The sequence below is a fragment of the Dermacentor variabilis genome, chromosome 1 (genome assembly GCF_050947875.1).
Source record: "Dermacentor variabilis isolate Ectoservices chromosome 1, ASM5094787v1, whole genome shotgun sequence".
Lineage (NCBI taxonomy): Eukaryota > Metazoa > Arthropoda > Arachnida > Ixodida > Ixodidae > Dermacentor > Dermacentor variabilis.
Genome location: NC_134568.1, coordinates 23,696,825 through 23,720,566, shown reverse-complemented (window position 1 = coordinate 23,720,566; position 23,742 = coordinate 23,696,825).

Genomic DNA, 23,742 nt, shown 5'->3' with positions numbered 1-23,742 from the left:
CGCTGTACAACAAAAATAAGGGAAAAAAGGTTCTTCGCAAAGATAGTTGCTAATACTAATAATTTTTTCTTGACATGCAGAACAGGGGTCACTGCATGAACGAAATATCTGTAAAGAAAAGGTACATACGTGATAGATTGGAAGCACAGGGACTTCGATTTAAGGTTTCTAGCGGCTTAACCTAGGTAAAATAGCGGAAATACACATATGCTGAACATTCTGTGCACCAAGACACCAACTTCTAGAAAATAAAATAAATATACAAACGCCTGAGATGCCATTCCATTTTCACTGAGGTATGACGTGAGACGGTTTTCTATGCAAATGCTTTAAGGAAAGATAAGCCACCACGGTGCATCGTATGGTACATTCCGCTGGTTCCTACCTCGCTCCAACTCGGTTCGCAGCGATGCAGAGCCCTCTCGGGAGTGGAGCAAGAGAGGTGTCGCCCCAGTCGAACGTGCTAGCTGCTGGCAGAGCAACAGGGCAGCCACGTGATCCAGTTTCTGTCGGATCTCGGTAAGTGCGGGGTAAGTGCGGAAACGTCAGTGCACCGTGCATTGGGTGCCCGTTGAAGAACCCCAGGGGATCAAAATTATTCCGGACTCCCTCGCTACGCCGTTCCACGTGATGGTAATGTACTTTTGGCTCCTGAGACCCCGGAATTTTATTTTCAATACTGCATTCCACTGCCGTCAGATATCTACAAATTTCACGACACTTTTCAATAAATAGGGAGCAGCAGTGACGAACATCTTTTGCAGGTGTTTGCATTAACCCTGGACTGAGGGTGCCTCTTGGTATCATTTATGGTGCATATTGTAAAATCCGTTCGCTTACTGCAAAAAAGAATAACAACGGGAAACTTTAAGTAAAGTTGGATGCAGGTATTTTATTTTCGAAAATGCTTGCGAGAGTTGAGGGGCGGGGAAGGGAAGCGCCGTTGAGCCTCCCGTCCGTGCAAAAAAAACGAACAGTTCGGCGATTTCCAGCAAAGTGGCTTTATTCTCTATTAGAATCACTGTCGGTCCTTCGTTTTCTTGGCATGAAACAGTAGGGATCAACCCAATATTTCCCCACACTGATGTAGTGCCTGTATGTTGGGGGCGTCGGCGGCGGCTTCTTAGAATTATAATCTAGCGCCACCTATTACCGCGGTGGCCTTACCACCCAATATATTTATGATGCCCACGTTTATCCCACTGCCAAACCACATAACGTGCCCGACAAAGCACTTTCTTTTATTATGTATCCTAGATGGCAAACCAAGCTTAGTGGCTATGGTGTTGGGCTGCTAAGCATGGAGGTCGCGCGATCGAATACCGGCCACGGCAGCCGCATTTCGATGGGCGCGAAATGCGAAAACACCCGTGTACTTAGATTTAGGTGCACGTTAAAGAACCCCCGGTGGTATAAATTTCCGGAATCCCCCACTACGGCGTGCCTCATAATCACAAAGTGGTTTTGGCACGCAAAACCCCATAATGTTTTTAGCTAGTAAACCGTTTGAACCTGAACGTAGAACGTAGGAGCGAACAAGAAAAGGAAAAACTATCTTCGTGATCGGCTACTTTCATTACCGCGTGAACGCATGGCGAGAAATACAGCGCATAAGTGTCCGCCTCGCTCAACTGTAAGTAAAAACTGAGGTGGAATATGACAATTTTTTTATATAGTATGATATAAATAAGTACACATAGCAAAGGATCCTGCAAGCCTTCTGAGGGACCACGAATCATATGTTTTTTTATTCAACTAAAAGAAAATAGCAGCACCTAGAGATGCGTCTGTTAATGCGATTTAAACGCAAGCGCGGTGAGTACGAATTCTTTCCCCAAGTTTGATTGGAAAAGACTCCCTTTCAAAAGGAGACTGACGATCCGCTCGATGTCTGATAGATGCTGTAACAGCCTTAAAATAGGATGAAAGCTCCATGCACCGGACCGCGACGCGAAGTGAAGTCGCTGAAATAATTGTTCTCGTGTTTTGAGGCGATCGTGATTCTGGGTAGTAGAACAGCAGACCATTCGGCGCAACTTGAAATCGCCTCTTTTTTGCACAGCGATAGAATTCCGTCATCAACTGAATAGACAATCAATAACTTTTTAATTAAATACATTACAGAAGCACAACGTTCTTCGTACAAAAGTATTTTAACGAATAAGTTCGACGCCACCTTCGAAAAGCTTCGAACCGCCCAGGAGAGTGAAAGCATCGACAAAATAATGATGCTGTCCTCAGCGCCATGTCATAGGACTGCGAGGCAGCAGAGCAAGCAGGTCCCTAATAACTGAGCCGACGTCGCCACCGTCGACCACGTGCAGGTGGAGCGGGCTGCAGGGAGGAAGAAATGCAGGCTTGGGTCGGAACACCAATGCTGCTGTGTCTTCCTCCTGATAGCAGAACATGTTTAGGGCATGCTGATCGCGATCCTTATGCTGCTGCACGCCGTACATCCTGTAACTGATTGGACCACACCGGCTGCAGGCCACCTCCGAAGACGTCTGGTCGAAAGCTATAGACGACAGCTTAAGGGCATTTCTCTCTGGGCTGGAACGGCTTCTTTTGGCCGGCGGACATTCTTCATTAGTAACACACTTCACCAAGTGAACTCTGAGAGCTCTGTAGCTGTCCCAGGTAGATGACAAGGGTGAAGTGAGTGATAACGAAGGCATGGCTCCGCTGTTCGCCGGTGCAGATGAAAAGGAAGAAGCCTGCAACGGAGGTCACGAAGGACGGTTACTAATGTGGAAGTACAAAGGCTGGTGGCAACATAATACTACCAAGCTAACTGATGATTCGTTTAGTAGGTTAACCTTGTCTTCTTCTCGCGAGCTACACAAGGCATGGGGCTCGCGAAAGGCAGTTTAGCAACCTCTACTGCAAGTTCCACCGAGCCTTGTAGTATGAAGCGGAGCAGCTTCGCAATATTTTCTGTCATGTTTCACGCCAGTTCCTTGCGAAGTGCCATCATGAACGTGTTTTCCCACTCAGTGTGCGCGAAATACTCGCATACTGAAGGACTAGATAGCGGAAGCCAGAACTGGCGGTCGACGGAAGCGCTCACTGAGCTTCAATTACACCCATCGTGTTATCGCTAATACACGAAAAATAGCCGCGCGACTGCCCGCTCGAGGCACTTTGCGCGCATTCGCGGGCTTCTTTCACGCTCGGGAAAGCACTTTTATGTTGTACGTCTTGAGCAACCGAGAGCTTTATCGGGAGTTTTTCGTGTTGCTCTACAATTTCCCATAGTCGCTTTTCAGCTAATTTAAATATTTGACAAATTGATTAATTAAGACTAAATATGTCATTCGGCAGAATGTAAAAAATAATAGGAGTATCTTCTAGCGACGGCAAACAACATTACCCTGGTTCTGTCCAGCTACATGGTATTTGGATATTTTTAATCTGGGTGCATGACAGTTCAGACACCCTTTATATATATATATATATATATATATATATATAGCCTTGTAGCCTTTTTTCTTTGTGCGTAGGTTCCGCGAAATCAAGCAATACGATGCAAATGTTCTCGAAGTGGTGTTCATCAGTGTTAAGACAGGTTGGTCAACAGCTGCCTTAAACATCGGGCGGCAGCGACACATGTCTAATTCACAAGCTGAAGAACCAAAGCCTTTCACACTCGCGTTGCAGCGCACAAGGCTAACATTTGTAAGGTGCTCATTGATAGAAACTATTTTGATGTGGTACCTTTCGTCCTTACATATACGCTTTGTTTACGCGTGAAGACTACAGCTTACACAGTGATGCTTGCGCTTGAGAACCAGCGATGCCAGTTTGTCATAAAGGCGTAGGACCAGTTTGACTGCATGGAGAGATGCCGGCGTCATGACGAAACGACGAGAATGGTTGAGATTCTCTGCGTTGAACGCGCACCTTTCTACATGACCCTCGCGTTGTACAGGTGAATACGCCGCGCGCTTTACGTTCGGTCATCGCGGTGCTAACGTGAATAAATTATGAAGCTGCACAAGCTCGACACACAGCAGCCGATTCGGTACACGCAGGTATGCGCGTACGCACTTTCGAACAGCGCAAAGACGTCGAGTCGTTGAATAAGAAGGGTCTACATCGTGCTGCACACACGCAAACGCATCGCCTTTCGCGTATGTCGGCGAAAGCTTGACTTCATTGCAGTCCTATCACGCCGGGCAAATGTCTGCAGCTAGTTAAATAAAGAATCCGCTCAATGCGGTAGAAATAACCCGCGAAGCGGCTTGATCTGTGCAAGCCCCGATAGTTTTTACCGTTGTGGAAGATATAACACCCAAATAATGCCCTGGAAACTATAGGAAAATCTTGTGCATTAGTATACATCATTGGCGCGACAAAGAGCTCTGATCTTCGTACTAATACTAGACACTAAAAGGAATTTGTCAACGAAACTAGCCTCAAAACGCTTTTAACTGGAAGCAGGCAGTCAAAGCGAATCGGCCAAATAAGCGCGCAGTCACTGCGCCGAAGAAGCGTACAAATCATCTGACTCTGCCAGTTTCATTGCGTTCCGTCACCTCTCGTGGGACACCACACAATAAACGAGTCTAAAATACGGTCAAAATCCATGTGCAAACACCCAACAACACTTTTTAATGTCTCACCTCGCGTAACCTTGGGTGCAGAGCAGCCGGCCCCCGAGCGAACGAGCAAACTGCGAGCGAGGGCGCGCGATGAGGAAAAGCTCGAGCGATAAGGATACCGACGAGGGAAAGTTGGAGCGATAAGGATACCAGGAGAAGGATAAATTGGATGAGGAGGAATGTCGCTACTGTTCAAAAAGGGGGCTTAACCAAACACGGTTGTATTGAGTGATCCGCGCGACGCTCAGTCAGCGGACTCGTCGCGCCACAGCACGGCAGCCGCGGCTATCAACGCTACGTAGCAGATCACAGCTACATGGAACTGTAGTGCGTATGCGAGACGTTTGCTTTGTGCGCGACACGGCTTGAGAGATCCGGTCTGGCCGTGCAACGTGGTGCGGGCCGCCATTGTCCTGCACCAGATTTACCGACCGGTAGCAGTCACATCCAATTTGCATATTTTGAAGCGCTATCGGTAGTTCAATACGAGGCGAAGTCTGCTAAGGCGTCTAACCAGAAACGATCAGCTGTGAGCGCGCGCCGGTAAGCGTGCGTGTGGTCTCAGCTTAATTTTTTTGTGGTTCTAGGCTATCTGAGTGTTCAAAGCTAGCAGAAATGAGCGAGACCCGATGGCTACGACACCGATAAGTAGCGTGGCCAAAGTTTAGTTCATCTGCGGGCGGCCACGGTCGAGCGCGAGCAGACGATAATCGGCTTCTTCCCGAAGTACGTAATTATTATCGAAATTCCGCTTTCTTCAGCCTGTTTACTAAACTGCGTCAATAAATATACCCAGTAACAATAGGAAGAAGCGCACTGATCTGAGCACCCTTCTTGATTGATGTCGCCTATTGTCTAATAGCTGCCGCGTATGGGAATCTGATGCATGACGAAATAAAGCGAATACTCGCGCACAACTTTCTGTGGCTATGAAGGGAAAGATACGGCGATGGGTATTCTGCACATGTGTAATCGCGCCTACAAGTCCGCCAGCGTTTACAGTGCTTTTGGTTGCTCGGAACGGACGCTGAATCGACGCAGTTTCCGCGTGCGACGGTTTCGCGTTTGCCTAGACGCGGAAGGGAAACGTCGCAAAATAAGCAAGCTTTTACATTCAGTGGTGTGTTTTGTCTTATTTAACTGTTGCTAATAAGGTGCTTATGTGTTCTCTTCCCCAGCATAAACGAACGTGAATGAAAACGCGGGACTCGCTTTCATCAGCGCACACGCGTTCTTGCTTGTGCGCTGGTTGCCTCCGTAGCTTTCACTTCATAGCCACATAAAGTTGTCCGTGAGTATAGAAAAGAGTGAGGAGCAGGCTTCTGTTGAAAAGACAGCGTTTGAGAAAAAGGTAACTTCGCACTCCCCTTGCGTGCTCCACACGCTGAGGATCCTGCAAAATTTGGCTGAGAGGTTGACAGCAGCGCTTGCTACCACGTAGGCGCGAGGGATGGTCAACGACCCCTTGAATATTAAAATAAATAAACAAACAAATGAAAGAACATTCCATGTTTACTGATGGATACTGTGAAGCGGTTTTCTGTCCAAATTATTTAGGGTAAATAAGTCTCCACGGCGCATCGTTTTGCACATTCGGCTGGTTCCTACACTGCTCTAACTCGGTTTGCATCAATCCAGAGCCCTCTCGAGAGTGGAGAAAAAAAAGGCATTGCCCCAGCCGAACGTTCCAGGGCAATCAGAGCAGCCACGTGATCCAGTTTCTGGCGGATCTCGGTCGCGCTCTCAGGTTGAACGCAGGAGCGCCTCCTAACGCTTTGAGCCGGAGCACGACGCTTTGAATAACCCGGGCGAATTTGTTTTGAGCGGCTGATTTCGACCAGGCGAATATAAACCGCACGGCTAGAGCGCTATATGGAGCGCTCGAACCCACCAGTCCATGGTGCCATCAACTTGAATACAAAAATATCGCTTGATGCCCTGTACGATCTACGTATATCATATCCGCTTGACGCTAGTGCAGTTATCTACGCTCATGACGAATGAAGAAACAGAACTTGCCGTCACTCGGCAGGGGCGCCGCCCATCGTGCCGGAGCCTGAAGCATGGTAGGACGTTGGAGCTGCCAGCTGCTGCGGCTGATGCCAGAGAGTAGCCCGACATGGCGTCATGGTGGCACTTGCGCTCGAAGACGTGGCGAGACCTGCTGTTGCCCTTGTGGCGCCCAGGCAGCCGGAGAGAAAGCTGGTCGGTCGATGGCCGCTGCGTAGCGCGGTCAGGATGACGTCGTATGCAGGGTGACGCAGGACGGCGGGCGAGATCAACGCGCCTGTGACGCCTTTGGTGACTGTGCCTTTGCATCCGGGAACGCGTGAAGGACATCATTGTGGCTGAGGGAGCCGCCGTCTCCGAGTTGCCTGCTTGGGTGCTCGTTCTCGTGGAGCGTCTCGTGCAGCATCGAACGGAGAAGTGCGCTTCGTCTTCGTCTTTTACTCGCACGTAATCCTCGCACGCACAGCGACGCGTGCTCCTTATCGCTCTTCATTTTTTTTTTTTACTACAAGTATGGGATGTGTTTATTGTTACAAGCATCCGCACTGAAGCGCTAGAGTTCTGAACGTGTAGCTTGGACAGATTTCGCACTTTCGCGGACCCTCTCTGCTCACTCAGTTGATATAAAACCGTGTTAATGTCTATTCATCGTCGTCGTAACTACGATATGCCTAATTATAGCATCAATATATGCAGATTTCAACAACTGATTCATTGAAATATCTTGCTGTGCAAATCTCGTGACTTAACATGGACCTGTCATGTTAACCACATAATAAATTCTGCTAATCGTACTCTACGTTATATACCCCGCAACCTTTTCCTCGTTCCTCCCTCTATTAAACAACTTGCTTTTCTAACCTTTGTGTGGCCCAAGCTGGAGCATACCAATGCTATTCTTGAACCCCACCAATATAACCTTATTAACGCCCTCGAGTCGATTCACAACCGCGCGACACGATTTATTCTGTCAACTTATTCGCAGAATTCAATCATCTCAGCACTAAAAGCCCAAATAAACTTACCCTCTCTAGCCTCACACATTAGAATAGCACATTTTAACCTTTTTTCATAAATTCTTCCATTCTTTGCCTTTTGACAACCCGTTCATTAAAATAGCACATCGAATTATCCGCACCAGTCCCCCATTCTAACCCAGTATATCCCTCACAAGCCCATACCGTGACTCTTAAGCAATCATTTTTTTTTTCTTGCGCACAACGGGAGACTGGAATGACCTGCCCACCGAAGTTGCCACTATCATCGACCCGCTAGCTTTCTTTCAAGTGACTCATCGAAAGTATCCCTTCGTAATTTGTAGTATCTTTCTTTGTCACTAACCCCCACTCTCTCATGTAAAGTCTCAACAAGAGACCTTCGACGAAATAAATAAATAAATAAATAATAAATATCTCGGAGCCAGGTACTGAGCACGACCTCTATAGGGTGGAATAAACTATTTTTAGAATATGGCTTCTTTCATCGGCATTGTGGGAACACAGGCGCGAAGACGGCATTTTTGTCGTACAATTCACAAATGTTTCTGGTATTTCATCTTTCGTGAGAAAGAAAAAGAAAGAAATTATGCAAAAGGGAAAATAAAGAAGCAAGCCAGAAATAAAAGGAGAGCAGATACAGGGAACGTAATGTGGGATGCAGCTCCACAGTATGTATTATGAGTCCCCACTAAAGGGGTTAATGCGCTATAAACACACGGACAACAGGAGTAGAAAGAGACAGGACGCGCGCAGACTCACAACTGACTTTTATTGGGTGAAAGATGATTGTGTGTATATATATATATATATATATATATATATATATATATGTGTGTGTGTGTGTGTGTGTGTGTGTGTGTGTGTGTGTGTGTGTGTGTGTGTGTGTGTGTGTACAATGATAAATGACGTCATCATACCGATATGCCATCCAAAGTCACTGCCATCACAATCTTGCGTCCAGAAGTTGCACCTCACAATCAGCAAGCATAATGAAAGGATCGCCAATACATACACGTGCTTTGTTTTTATTACATAGGCCAAGAACAGCTGCCGTGTACGACGATGCCTATGACGGTATAAAATTTGTTTTTTCTAGCAGCGGAAGGCACACCTTCTTTGTCTCTTTTTCACACGCCCTGCAATGTTTTGCTACATAGGAATGCTCGTCAGAGGACTTCCATTCATTCATGTATTCATGCATTCATGAGGCCCGCGGCCCTCAGATCATTTCCATTCATCCATGCATTCATGCATTCCCACGTAGCAAAACATTGCAGGGCTTGTGAAATAAAGACAGAGAAGGTGCCCTTTCCGCTTCTAGAAAAAAAAATTTTATACCGTCATGGGGATCGTCGTACACGGCAGCTGTTCGAGGCTTATGCTATAAAGAAGAAGACGCGTGTATGTGTTAACGATCCTCCCATTGTGCTTGCTGATTGTGAGGCGCAATTTCTGGACGCAAGACTGTGACGGCAGCGATTTTGGATGGCCTATCGGCATGATGTCATTTGATCATTGTATAAATATATGTCATCCTTCACCTAATAAAATTCAGTTGTGAGTCTGCGTGCGTCCAGTCCATTGTTACTTCTGTTGTCCGTGTGTTTATAGCGCAGTAACCCCCGTATTACAAGATGAACTTCCACCTTCTAGCCCAACTTGCCGCTCTGCTGCCACACTAAAGACCTTGTTAATCGTGTGCAATCATCTCGCTACCTTTACTAAAAGAGCTATGCTACTTGTAGACTCACATCGTCTCAAATTGCTATCGAGTGTGTCTCAAGCACGCCAGCTTGATGTTTTACTTGTTTCGAATTGTGAGCGCATGCTAGGTAAAAGAAAATAAAAATAAATGAAGCTTATGTGCCTTTTTAACGAGGGTTATAATCTCTTCATCAACTGTGTATATCAATATTCCAGGTGAGTGCCCTCAACGCTGTACTCTTCGCCTGTATTTCGACAAAAATTAAAGATTGCGATCGTATACCGTTTTTCCTCAGGGGTGTCCTACAAAAAACAGCGGCCCTCTTTTACGTGAAGTCAATTAGACCCGACAGCAACGTAATAATATATACGGTAATTCATGAAGAAAATAAAGCGACGAGGACGGGGCATGGCTTATAACTGCAGTATGTTTCTCAAGATCCGAAAGTTCACTAAAAAGTGTTGCGAATGAGTCTTACCCCATGCGTTGTATATTCGCATCCGTGCATATCACGCTATCATGAGAAGCCCGCAAGAAGGGTTGAATTGAATCGTAAGTGCGTGTTTCAATTAGTCATCCCACACACACACACACACACACACACACACCCACACACACACACACACACACACACACACACACACACACACACACACACACACATATATATATATATACATATATATATATATATATATATATATATATATATATATATATATATATATATATATATATATATATATATATATATATATATATATGTATATATGTATATATGTTGCCACTTGAAGCAGTGGCCACTTCCCCCTTTTATTGTTTACTGCAGTCAATTTAAAGACTGTCTGAAACCTATTCCTTCAAGTCTAGGCTGTAATCACTAAGCTGATAGATCAGTAAGACTCCGTACGATGCTACGCTAGTATGGGCCGTATACCACTTGGTGGTCAAACAGTGCGATTCAGTTGGTCTTATGTAGAGACAGTTGTCTTATAGACTCTAATTTAGGAAAACGCAAAGAGTAAGGCGCTATTTACTTGCCTGTTCTTTTGCAAACTCTGCATTTAACTGTGCAAATATTTTTGCTGCAATACATTTACAAGTTTTAATTCCTACAACCTGCCTCCTGCTTCATCAACGCCGATTGTCACCTTGAAGATACTTGATCAGCTTGAAGGAGCTTTAATCATGTCTTTGCTGCGTCTTCCAACGGGAAAAAGAAACATGGAACATCCTGCCGTCGCTGTTCCAGTTGTTGAAAGTAGCGACCCTTTCATACGTCTCCAGCCAGCTTTGCGGGTCCAAAAATGTTGATTCGCGGAACGTCGGTGGCTCCCTAGGCTGCTGCAGCAGAATCTGTGTTAGCAGCAACGGGCTGTCATTGTGGCTGCAGTCTTGGCCGTGCACTTCCTATTCTTCTTGGGAATAAGTCCGTGCTCCGGGCTCTGGTTTCGTAGCCTGAGGCTAGCTCGATGGTCCGAGATGACATTGGTGTTGTCTATGCGGATAGGGCTTGAATCACGGGTTTGCGGGGGCATCCGGTACATGAACGCAAAGTACCTTCACCAGACGTCACGATGTAGGGACGGTGAAGAACACACCAGCGAAAACTATATCACGAGACACTCTTAATTGGACGAACTTGTGCCACTAAAAGCAAGTGACATTCTAAAACCTGATCAGCGGCTCAAGAATGATCAGGCGCGTCGGATTTACAGCGGAGCTATCTGAAGGTAGTTTCGAACGTTTTGGGATGTGTGCAGCAAAAAGGACAGCGGCGTCTATGGAGGTAAAATATCTTAAGCATAAGGCAAAATCGTATCAGCGTGTGTGTCCCAGCTGCGTATGAGGCCAGATGTGTTAAATCCGGTGATGAATGATGGTTTGATGCGTTGTTACCTACGAAAACAACGACAACGCGATCGGTGCACCCTATGCCTTACCGACGACAGGCGAGAGCCTTGCCGTGGAATGTGCCGACGCGTGCGCCGTAAAGGCTGGGGCCGGAATCGTTGCCACCGCATACGTTCATCCCGGAACATCACAGAAAGGTCTTGAAGACTTTATGATCGACACATTTGAGTGGATCCTCCCGGTGGACACCAATCCCATCGTCATTGTGGGTGACTGTAACGTCGACGTGACTCGTCCCGATGGAAAGTGGTTCCTTGCGTTCCTCTTGGAAAGGTTCGGCCTTCAGTGTTACACCAAGACCGATGTCTCCACGGTGCGCCATCATTGATGCATAGACCTAACTTTCGCTAAGAACATCTCCAGAGTCGTCACAGAGCCCATGGCCGGAGAAGCTGTATATGGCTAAAATCTGAAAAAAAATATGTGTCCGAGATCATGACAAAAACAAGTCAGCATGTGGGTCGATGCTGGTGATAGCGCAGGAAAGGTCCAAGCTCAATGGCACATACCCCTGTGGGCTGGGGAATCTGTAACGCGCCCTTGAACTACCCTTGTCACACTTGGGACCCAAAGAGGTTCTAGCCACAAGGGGAGAACACATATTTTTGAAATAAAATGTTTTGTACAACTTTTTCAAGAAGGACTATTAAAAAATTCTCGGCGCCAACCGCATAAGTGCGCTATTGCCGCTGCTCGTGCGTTCGTCGTCGCCGTCTTCTTCCACAGCTGGCTCCGTTGTGCAAAAAACTGTGATCAGCATTAATGGCTCGAGCGTCGTCGTCTTCCACGGCTAGCTCTGTTGCCGCTCATCATTAAAGCGTAGAATTTCACAAAAAAACATTTGACCAAGTCAAACGCTCCCAAATTCTCATTCGGCTTCAAAACTTATGGGTGGGAGAGAAGGCCTACGTGTACATCCGTAGCTTTCTCACAAATAGAACGGCAGAGCTCGATCTTGGCGACCTTAGATCCAACACCATAACGCTAGGAAGTAGCGGCACGCCTCAAGGATCGGTTTTTTCCCCTTTCCTGTTTAATGTCGCCATGCCCCAGCTTCCCGAGATTACTTGACCGCATCCCCGGCCTTCAGTACAGTCTCTATGCGTACGACATTACCTTATGTGTTAACAGAGGGAATGACGCCAAAGTAGAAGAAACCTTGCAAGAAGCAGCCATACGAACGCAGGTTTACGCGCAAGTGTGCGGACTTACATGTTCCCCTCAAAAGTCTGAGCTCCTCCTGCTACGCGGTCACATCCAGGTGCAGAGAAGGCGCAATGCTCCCCCCCCCCCCCCGATCAGAATATCGGCGGGAGCGCAACCAATCCCACAAGTTAAAACAAACAGGACTCTCGGCTACTTAATTCAGGACAACGAATTAAATACTCAGACCATAAACATACTCGACACACAGGTACAGCAAACACTTCGTTTACTGCAAAGAATTTCTAATAACCATTCAGGGCTACAGGAGGCTGAGCTCATTAGGCTGGTAGAGGCCTTCATTATAAGCCGGATATTATACACAACGCCTTATCTTAACCTACGACGTATGGAAAAGAACAATGTAGAATGTGTTATATGGAAAGCATACAAGGCTGCCCTTGGCCTTTCTGCATATAGATCAACTGAGAAACTCCTTGCGTTGGGGTTGCACAACCCTCGATGAGCTCGGCGAGGCTCACCTCATTAACCCATATGAACGTCTCTCACGATTCGCTCAAGGTAGATCCATCCTGCAAAAAGCTAGAATACAGTATGAGACATCGATGTCCCCCAAAGTCGGTATAGACCCTCTACACTGGAAAGACGTCAATGTACTCCCCGTGCAGAGAAATATGCACCCCACTCATCATGAGGAGCGCCGGCTAGCCAGGGCCCAAGCACGCTATAAGCAATATTGCAATAACTCAGATGTAGTCTATGTTGGTTTCTCCATTTGAGTGCCATCTGTGCGGTTTAACCGAGCTCAGATTGGTCCACCTTGACTGATCGAAGAAGGCACCACTGTAGGTCAAATGCGGTGGCGAAGAGGTAGAGTATCCGCCTCGCGTGCAAGAGGACCATGGCTCGAATCCCGTTGCCGCACAATTTTTCACCGGAAAAAAAATCCGCGCGTTGAGAAAACTGCATAAACAGGCCTGGAGTGCGGCCTGATCCCGGTGACCAGAACTGGTAATTCACTCTCTCACCAGAACAGGATTGGCCACCCTGGTGCAGTACTTGGCCACAACCACCTATATGAATACAACAATCAAACCCCGGCCCTCAGTCCACAGCAGGCGCGAAATAACTGACCACGGTGGTGGTGAGATCTGTGACGCAGCAGAGGGTGCTAAGAATCCCTGGCTCCGGACAGGCCACCATTTGAATCTGAACCTTGCAACGTTTAACGTTAGAACATTATCTAGTGAGGCGACTCTAGCAGTGTTATTGGAGGAATAAGAGGGCAGTAAATTGGATATAATAGGGCTCAGTGAAGTTGGGAGGACAAATGAAGCATATACAGTGCTAAAAAGCGGGCACGTCCTGTGCTGCCGGGGCTTAGCGGAGAGACGAGAACTAGGGGTTGGATTCCTGATTAATAAGGATATAGCTGGTAACATACAGGAATTCTATAGCATTAACGAGAGAGTGGCAGGTGTTGTTGTGAAACTTAATAAGAGGTACACTTGAAGGTCGTACAGGTCTACGCCCCTACATCCAGTCATGATGAACAGGAAGTCGAAAGCCTCTATGACGACGTGGAATCGGCGATGGGTAAAGTCAAAACAAAATACGCTATACTGATGGGCGACTTCAATGCCAAGGTAGGCAAGAAGCAAGGTGGGGACAAGTCAGTGGGGGAATATGGCATAGGTTCTAGGAATAGCAGGGGAGAATTATTTGTAAAGTTTGCAGAACAGAATAATTTACGGATAATGAATACCTTCTTCCGCAAGCGGGATAGCCGAAAGTGGACGTGGATGGGCGAGAATGGGAAGACTAGAAATGATATAGACAAGCGCGCGGTGCTTGTTGCGGTGTTGCTGCGAGCGATTCTGCGACATCGAGCAGCCACCGCAGCGTTGTCAAAGGCAGCACGGCGGCAGATCGGACACTGCAATGGTCAAATATTAAGCAGCCACCCCTGCGGGGCTTATATTTAGCAAAACATCTAAAAAACTCTTCGTTGAATCAAAATCTCCCGTAAGGGCAGCAACGAGTCTGCAAGTGCACAGACCGATTGAACCCTATTCGCCCGAAAGAATTCACCAATTTTCCACTTACAGGTAACCATGGCGGGCTCATATGGTCGCTAACGAACAACATGTCGTTCCAGTAGTTGACAACGATTCTCCCTTGTCTTCTGACGCGTGCTGCCGCGTGTCATCTTGTCCTGTAGAATCTGCGGCTTGCAAGCAGTCGTTTGCAAACCCTTACTGCGGGCTATGTAGATAGCAAGCCTTGAACAAGGTATTGGAGCAAGTCTCAACATTTCCCATCTTGTTTTGCAAAGGTTCATTGCGAAATATCATTCGATCCCGCTGGAGCGCTCACACGCTAAATAACCGATACATGAACTGTAACGGTCGATTCATAGTATAACGTAGCGAATGGACGATGTGCACATACTAAACATTACCTGCTCAAAGACGCCAGTTGTGCTGCAGTGTGCGATTCTTACGCGTCGAACAGCCTCCGCAGCCTCGCCGAAGGCCAGCGTGGACACAGGTCCTGGCACTGTGGCAGTAGAAAACAAGCCATCTATCACTCCGCATGACACTTGTGTAACAAGTTCATTTAGAAGGCTCGCACTCAGTCGAGGCGCTGTACAGAAACGGTTATGAAATTATTAGTGCCGGGGCAGCCAGTCGACGGGAAGCCAATAGTTACTAGCGAAATAATTCATTTTGGCCGGGAAAACCAGGGAAAGATACTGTTCACTTACAATAAATGTTTGCCAAACTTATACGTAAGAATTCGTTATCAACACTCACTTACTCTTTACCTGTTTTTTTTTATGAGACAGTCCAGCCTTCATGAGCTGCTATTCCCAAATACAATGTTCACGGGCTAAGTTGTGATTATGTTTCTATACAATATTTTGAGTGGCGCAATGAATCAGCAACGCAAACCGGAGCAACTTGACCACTGGTTCAACTGGTTTTGTTTTCTTTCGCGTTGCGTACGTTGCGCCAAGGCGAATAATGTATGGCGAATGCTTCAGCTGATTTCACATGCGGTTGGCCAGACACAGTAGCACCACCGATGAAGGGCATGCTGCTGAAAGAACGGCCATACATGACCACCATGAGGTGTTTCCATTAGCGACTTCCCCTAAGTTGTACAGTTTCTGCGATGCAGAAATATTGACTTGCATATTTGCTATGTTTGTACAATGTACTATTCTCTAAACTATACTGTGCTCTAGGCCAACAGATGGGAAACAGTTTACAGAACATGCCCTAGAACAGAGCCCTGTGGTATGGTCCTTTTCTGCATAATTAGTGCTGAGGAAATAAAGTCTTTTATTACAACACATCACCGTCTGTTAGGAAGCTACAACGTAAATATCTCAAAAGATTCGCCTATATACATATACTTGCGAAGTTTGCGTAGCAAAATGCCATTATAAACCCTGTCAAATTCTTTGTGGAGAAATATTGCGACTGCGATTCGACTGTTGTGGAGTTGTCGATTCTCTTGGTGAGAACAAAATCCGCGTTAAAGGTTGGCCTACCACGTCTGGAGTTATGCTGGTGCTGATATTATCCTTAATTACAAGATACTTTATATATTTACAGAATGTTTTTTCGAAAATCTCCTTGTGTTTATCGCCTTTGATGGAAGCTAGTATGGCACTTGGAAAGCACAGGAACAATGGGTTCTATTGTCAGCGCCATTTCGGAGGATCGCCTGGCAGCAGGAGGCGCTGTTGGATCTGGAGGACTAGAGTTACCGTATATACTACCGTCGGTAGCAGAGTTGCGCGTAGGTCCGCCATCTTGCCTGAGAAGCAACCAAGTCTATGCGGCGAAGCCGCACTCCGCTTTTGCAGGCGAAATGCCTAGCGTATCGTCGATCGACCGTGGGCGCTTTTGCATCGCTGTGCACCGCTTTTCCGCCTAATCGCAAACAAAGCGTATCGAAACAGCTGACTGGATTAGATTGTAAAAAAAAGGCGCCGCCCTTTTGTAGCGCGCGGCGTATGATGCAGCGCGTATATTTGTTGTTTTTTGGACTTGCATTCACCTGTGCACTTTCTCCGCCCTAATAACGCATGGGCACTCGCGAATCTAGAATAGATTGTGTATTCTATATACGCCGATCAGATGCAGCATTCGTGAACCGCAACGGTAACGATTAGATCGCACCGAATAAACTTAGGGAATATGGTGATGTTATTTTATAGATTCCGGAAATCCTACAAAAAGTTTTGTGCGAAAAAGCTACTTCACAAGGTAGTATAACGTTCGAAATAACATAGCGTATTAAAAACTGGACAAACGTTAGTAATTGAGGTGAACAATCAGATACATTAGTAACTTTCATTCGCTTTCATTCGCTTGGCACTCAGGTTTTGTTTCAACAGAGATAAATTTATACGCTACTAAGAGCAGTGCAGTGTTCTTTTAGCATGTAAACAGTAACAAAAAGCACCGAGCCGCAACTGCCTCTTTTTTTGGCAATAAAATCGCAATGCGAATTTCAGAGAAAAAAACAAAAACACTAGTGTATGTGCGTGCAAATATTTTGATGTAGTGAGCTTTATCAAGTGGTGCTCTTTTACAAAGGGAACTGTACTAAATATAATGAGGCCCATACTTGCTTATGTGCCATAGCTCTCAACAGGTAGCCAGTCTAAAATATTACTGGTCAATCAATGACCAACCATTGATATTTCGACTCTGGTACCCCATTAGATCTTGTGTAGGAACATATCCATCTACCAGCAAGCAGTGCATATCAGCTACACCTGCAAGTTTGATTTCATTATGTGCCTTTTCACTGCAGGGATTCCAAAAGTAGCCTTCTGTGGGAGTGTAGCGAAAGTTTTTCTCACAGGATTGACATAGCTACATTACAGGGAATAATTCAAAACACAGTTAGGCCATTAGCGCATGTTAAATGACGACATTAATTCCTCTTGCATACTGCTTCACATAAGATGTAGTAGATTAAATATATTTACTTAGTAGTAACCTCTTTCATACTCAGAAACAACCCAAGCAGTGCATAATCATGAAAATGTGAGCTGGCTTTTTTACGACACTTCTGTGAAAGCAGTGTGGTGCATCACATGCAGAAAACTGGTAATTCCAGCTAAATCTCCTGCTTAACTCTACGTGCTTCCATTACTTTAAAAAAAATCCAGACTTGCAGTAGCTTTTAATATTCCAGCAGTGAATTCTTTTGCACAGCCCAAAAAGCACGCAGCTGTTAGTCAAGCAATTTCATCTCATAAACATTTGACGCAATAGGCAGTTGACTGAAAATTTGTTTGTTCAGGTGTCTTTACGGGAACACCCTTCACTAGTTTTACAAAGGAAGAAAAACAATTACTGCAGTAAGGTGTAACGAGGCAGGCCGACGAAACAAACGTGAGATGCGCTGCGCACGTTGCGTTGTTGCTACGCAGCTAGAACGCACGTGAACAGCGAACGGCAAGATCGGCCAGATTGGATTTGAATTTGACTGGGAATAACTTGTGTCAATCCAGTTCGCTGCAGCGGCGGCGTCGGGAAATACAAAAATTGGCCCGAACGTCTGCTTCTCCGCAATGCACGGTTGCTTGGCTACCACGTGATGACGTTCTGCCAATAGAGGCGCTAGCGGCGTGATAAAACAGACGCGCAACTCTGCTACCTGCGGTAGCACTTACAGTATGGAGGACAATCCCAATTGCATTCCCCCAGATTTTGGACCTTGCCGTTGGGTGCGGGAGTTGGCCGAGGTTGAGGAGGACTTTGAGATGAAAAACTGGAGGTTTATTTACATTATGTACAGTGAGAGTACAAATAAATTAACAGTCATAAATTCATTACGGGCCGGCCGCAATTCGGACGCTGCAGGGGCCGGCGTCTGGGATTGGTCTGCTTTCCCTTACTTAGCTTGCAGTGGCTGGTCGTATATCGCGACGTCACGCAACGGAAGGTTAGGAATGCCGCTAAAACGAAACCTCAGTAAAGAGCAGTTGGCAGAACGAGGTTGTAAACATGCCGAAATGCTCGAAAACATTACTTGGCCACGCAAAAAGCTTTATTGTATGCAAAGAAACCCATGCTCTCCGGCAGGTGCGAGTAGCCAGTACCTGAGCGGTCGGCGGCAGCAATCCTTTATTCCTTTCGGAACGGGGCAGCCTGCGGCTATCAGAAATGAAATTCAGTTTGGTTCGGTATATTAATGCTCCTTTTACGCGAGCACGTCACTTTGACGTGTGAGTTCTCGCGGTTTTATGACGCCGCGTGACAGGCAGGTGAAGTGGGTGCCACCCGAAACCTTTTCACCAATATCCGAGGGCTAATGGCGAAAAGGCGTCGAATAAAAAAATGGCTATTTTTCTTTTGTTCTTTCCAATCATGCATAATCAATGTGTTCACGTCATATCAGATGGGCAGCTATCGCAGTTTCCGTGACATCGCGGGACAGACAGGCGAAGTGGGGGTGGTCCAAAAAACATTTTGACCAATCGCGGAGGGCTGATTGCAGGATTGGAATAGAAAAGTTTGGAATAGCTTTATGTTATAGTGCCCCTTGTTAAGAAATGCAGAATCAGCCAGTAGGAACATGCGGCCCCCGAATGGTGTTATTCTTATATTTAGGGGATCCGATCATGTAGCGACGCCACCCTTATGTGTTTGCTGTTTATGGATGCGGGCACGATAAAGCGACCACTGTGGCCTTCGTGGGACGAGCTGAAACGCTGCAGAAAGAATGGGATTGGGGCCAGCGTTGTTTCTGTGTAATGTATTAGTCAAACAAGTAACTATACTATAACCGCCTTTAAAAAAATTCTGGGGTTGCACGAGCCATAACCGCGATCTGATTATGAGGAATACCGTAGTCGTATTAATTCGTATTAATTCTGACCACCTGAGGGGTTCTTTAACGTGCGTCCAGTGCATGGTGCACGGGCACATTTGCATTTCGCCCCCATCGAAATGCAGCCGCCGCTGCCGGCCTTTCATACTGGCCACTTTGTCACTGCTACAAAGAACACATTATACCATATAGAGGAGCAACGCGTTAGAAGTGTTGCTTTCGAACAGTATTTTTATGCATTAACGCAGCACTGCGGTCACTTGTGGGTAATTTAATTGAACACGCACAAACATGCATACAAAAAAAATCATCCTGATACACAAATATTGTTTGGGGAAAAAAAGCTATGAAAATTACCTCTTCAAGCCTCAACGTTTATAATAATTTATTACGTTAGTCGGCACTAGAGGAGAACCGGATTTTAAATATATATTAAGCACTCGTCTTTATCTAAAGACAATCTACACACATGAACTGAAGATGCGTGCTATAACGGTACCACAGCATGTCGCGCGTTTTTAATGTTGGTGTTTAATCGTGTTATCTAGCTCAATAATATATTTTCGTTTCCTGGGCTGCTGAAACGCGACAGTTGAGTTATTTCATTGACAGTGTGAACACAAAGGGAGTCGAAGGTGCTCCTGATGCTCATTGACCAATGAGGTATGACGACGATTGAGAGTAGCTTACATGAAACATTTTTCTATTTATTTATTTAGTTATTGATTTCCGTATTTATCTTCTTTTTTTGGATGACGGAGGAGGTGGGCGGGGGGGGGGGGGGAGGGCTTGTTTCGTACAGTTCCCGAAACTTATGCGCTTTGCTATCTCGAATTATGTGTGCAGTTATAACGGTATTGATCATGTTGTAAATTGAGAGGTCGCAAGGAACTTGCTATTTCCGATACTTGACAAAATTAATTCGGAATGTGAAAATATTGTGTATTGAATTGCGTGGACAATACTAACAAACTACTTTCCTTGAAATTTACGCTTACGAAACAGCCAAAAGAAAACTCCAGCAACCTATTTGCGGCCCGTTGGCAGCTAGAGATTACATGGCGTAAAGATGTGGGCACGCATTCTTTTTTTACTCTTGGCTAACTGGTGCATGCTTACATGTTCCGAGACCCCGAGGAGCATGTCGCAAAATAGGAAGGAAATGTCGGGTAGTATACTTCGTCAGACTGCGAAGCCACATCTGGCAACAGCCGTTTTCAGACAATTCTTTTGGCATTCAACTAAATTATGCATTTCGTTAGCTTGTCGCATCTTTGTTTTTTTTTTAATTCGGGTGTTTTAAGAGCCAAATCCACGTTCTGATGATGAGATGATGAGTTTATATTTGACCGTGTGGGGTTCGTTGACGTGTACCCAAGGCCTGATACATGACCGTTCTAGTTTGCCGCCCCCAACGGGAAGCGGCCGCCTCGGCCAGGATCGAACCGGCGACCTCGCACTCAGCAGTGCAACACCATAGCCACTGGACTACCACAGCTGGTTACTATCTACTACACTCGCTGACGGCTGTCCCGCGATAGGAACCGAAGGCTACGGGGATTGAATTTCTGCCCACGTATTCGTATGCAGTGTAGTCCGGACGAGTATGGCGCAGGTTTCGGCTTCGCTTTTTCCGGCATTGCATAACTCCTTTATTTCTGTGATGGACTAGGCTATTATTTCGGCGTGAATTTCAGAAGGTAATCGATATTTATGCAGTCGACGTGTATAGACTTCTGAACAGCAAGCAACCCAGCTTGCGTCGGAGCCTCGCAGTGGCCGTGTGATGCCGGCGTTGGTTCGGACGCGTGACGTGACGCCGTCGCGGCATAAGTCAGCCCTCTTGGTCGTTCGTGTACACGTCGACGATTGCGATTTCTCCAGACGCGTTCGCCTGGTTTCCGCGTGCATGGTGCGAAAACTTGTTTTGTTCGCCTCGACAGTCTTTCGATGTTTATGTTGGTCATCAGCCCCTCGGGAAAGCTGACAGGCGGGACAGCAAGCGACGAAAACACACCAGGAGGCTCGGGCGCCATCTTGACTTTGACGGACGCGCAAAACAGGCGATTTTCTCGCGTGTGTGAAAACTCGACAGGGCAAACTGATAAGTACAGTAAAACAGGAGTCGCTTGCAGGTTTAATGTTATGTATTGTTTCAAATTGTGTGCTGTAAAAAAACAAAATATTAATATCTCTTTTGAAAGTAACAAAACGTCAACAGAACTGCGCGGCTTCTTCCTGCAGCGGTGCAAGAGGCGCGCTTTCGATCCGTAGCCTTCGCTGTACAACAAAATAAGGGAAAAAAATGTTCTTCGCAAAGATAGTTGCTAATACTAATCATTTTTTTCTAAACATGCAGAAGAGGGGTCACTGCATGAACGAAATATCTGTAAAGAAAATGTACATATGTGATAGATTGGAAACACAGGGACTTCGATTTAAGGTTTCTAGCGGCTTAATCTAGGTAAAATCGCGGAAATACACATATGCTGAACATTCTGTGCACCAAGACACCAACTTCTAGAAATTAAAATAAACATACAAACGCCTGAGATGCCGTTCCATTTTCACTGAGGTGTGACGTGAGACGGTTTTCTATGCAAATACTTTAAGGAAAGATAAGCCACCACGGTGCATCGTATGGTACATTCCGCTGGTTCATACCTCGCTCCAACTGGGCTTGCAGCGATGCAGAGTTCTCTCGAGAGTGGGGCAAGAGAGGTGTCGCCCCAGTCGAACGTGCTAGCTGCTGGCAGAGCAACAGGGCAGCCACGTGATCCAGTTTCTGTCGGATCTCGGTAAGTGCGGGGTAAGTGCGGAAACGTCAGTGCACCGTGCATTGGGTGCCCGTTGAAGAACCCCAGGGGATCAAAATTATTCCGGACACCCTCGCTACGCCGTTCCACGTGATGGTACTGTACTTTTGGCTACTGAGACCCCGGAATTTTATTTTCAATACTGCATTCCACTGCCGTCAGATATCTACAAATTTCACGACACTTTTCAATAACTAGGGAGCAGCAGTGACGAACATCTTTTGCAGGTGTTTGGATTAACCCTCGACTGAGGGTGCCTCTTGGTATCATTTATGGTGCATATTGTAAAATCCGTTCGCTTACTGCAAAAAAGAATAACAACGGGAAACTTTAAGTAAAGTTGGATGCAGGTATTTTATTTTCGAAAATGCTTGCGAGAGATGAGGGGGGGGGGAAGCGCAGTTGAGCCTCCCGTCCGTGCAAAAGAAACGAATCGTTCGGCGATTTCCAGCAAAGTGGCTTTATTCTCTATTAGAGTCACTGTCGGTCCTTCGTTTTCTTGGCATGAAACAGTAGGGATCAACCCAATATTTCCCCACACTGATGTAGTGCCTGTATGTTGGGGGTGTCGGCGGCGGCTTCTTAGAATTATAATCTGGCGCCACCTATTACCGCGGTGGCCTTACCACCCAATATATTTACGATGCCCACGTTTATCCCACTGCCAAACCACATAACGTGCCCGACAAAGCACTTTCTTTTATTATGTATCCTAGATGGCAAACCAAGCTTAGTGGCTATGGTGTTGGGCTGCTAAGCATGGAGGTCGCGGGATCGAATTCCGGCCACGGCAGCCGCATTTCGATGGGGGCTAAATGCGAGAATACCCGTGTACTTAGATTTAGGTGCACGTTAAAGAACCCCCGGTGGTATAAATTTCCGGAATCCCCCACTACGGCGTGCCTCATAATCACAAAGTGGTTTTGGCACGCAAAACCCCATAATGTTTTTAGCTAGTAAACCGTTTGAACCTGAACGTAGAACGTAGGAGTGAACAAGAAAAGGAAAAACTATCTTCGTGATCGGCTACTTTCATTACAGCGTGAACGCATGGCGAGAAATACAGCGCATAAGTGTCCGCCTCGCTCAACTGTAAGTAAAGACTGAAGTGGAATATGACATTTTTTTTATATACTACGATATAAATAAGTACACATAGCAAAGGATCCTGCAAGCCTTCTGAGGGACCACGAATCATATGTTTTTTTATTCAACTAAAAGAAAATAGCAGCACCTAGAGATGCGTCTGTTAATGTGATTTAAACGCAAGCGCGGTGAGTACGAATTCTTTCCCCAAGTTTGATTGCAAAAGACTCCCTTTTAAAAGGAGACTGACGATCCGCTCGATGTCTGATAGATGCTGTAACAGCCTTAAAATAGGATGAAAGCTCCATGCACCGGACCGCGACGCGAAGTGAAGTCGCTGAAATAATTGTTCTCGTGTTTTGAGGCGATCGTGATTGTGGGTAGCAGAACAGCAGACCATTCGGCGCAACTTGAAATCGCCTCTTTTTTGCACAGCGATAGAATTCCGTCATCAACTGAATACAAAATCAATAACTTTTTAATTAAATACATTACAGAAGCACAACGTTCTTCGTACAAAAGTATTTTAACGAATAAGTTCGACGCCACCTTCGAAAAGCTTCGAACCGCCCAGGAGAGTGAAAGCA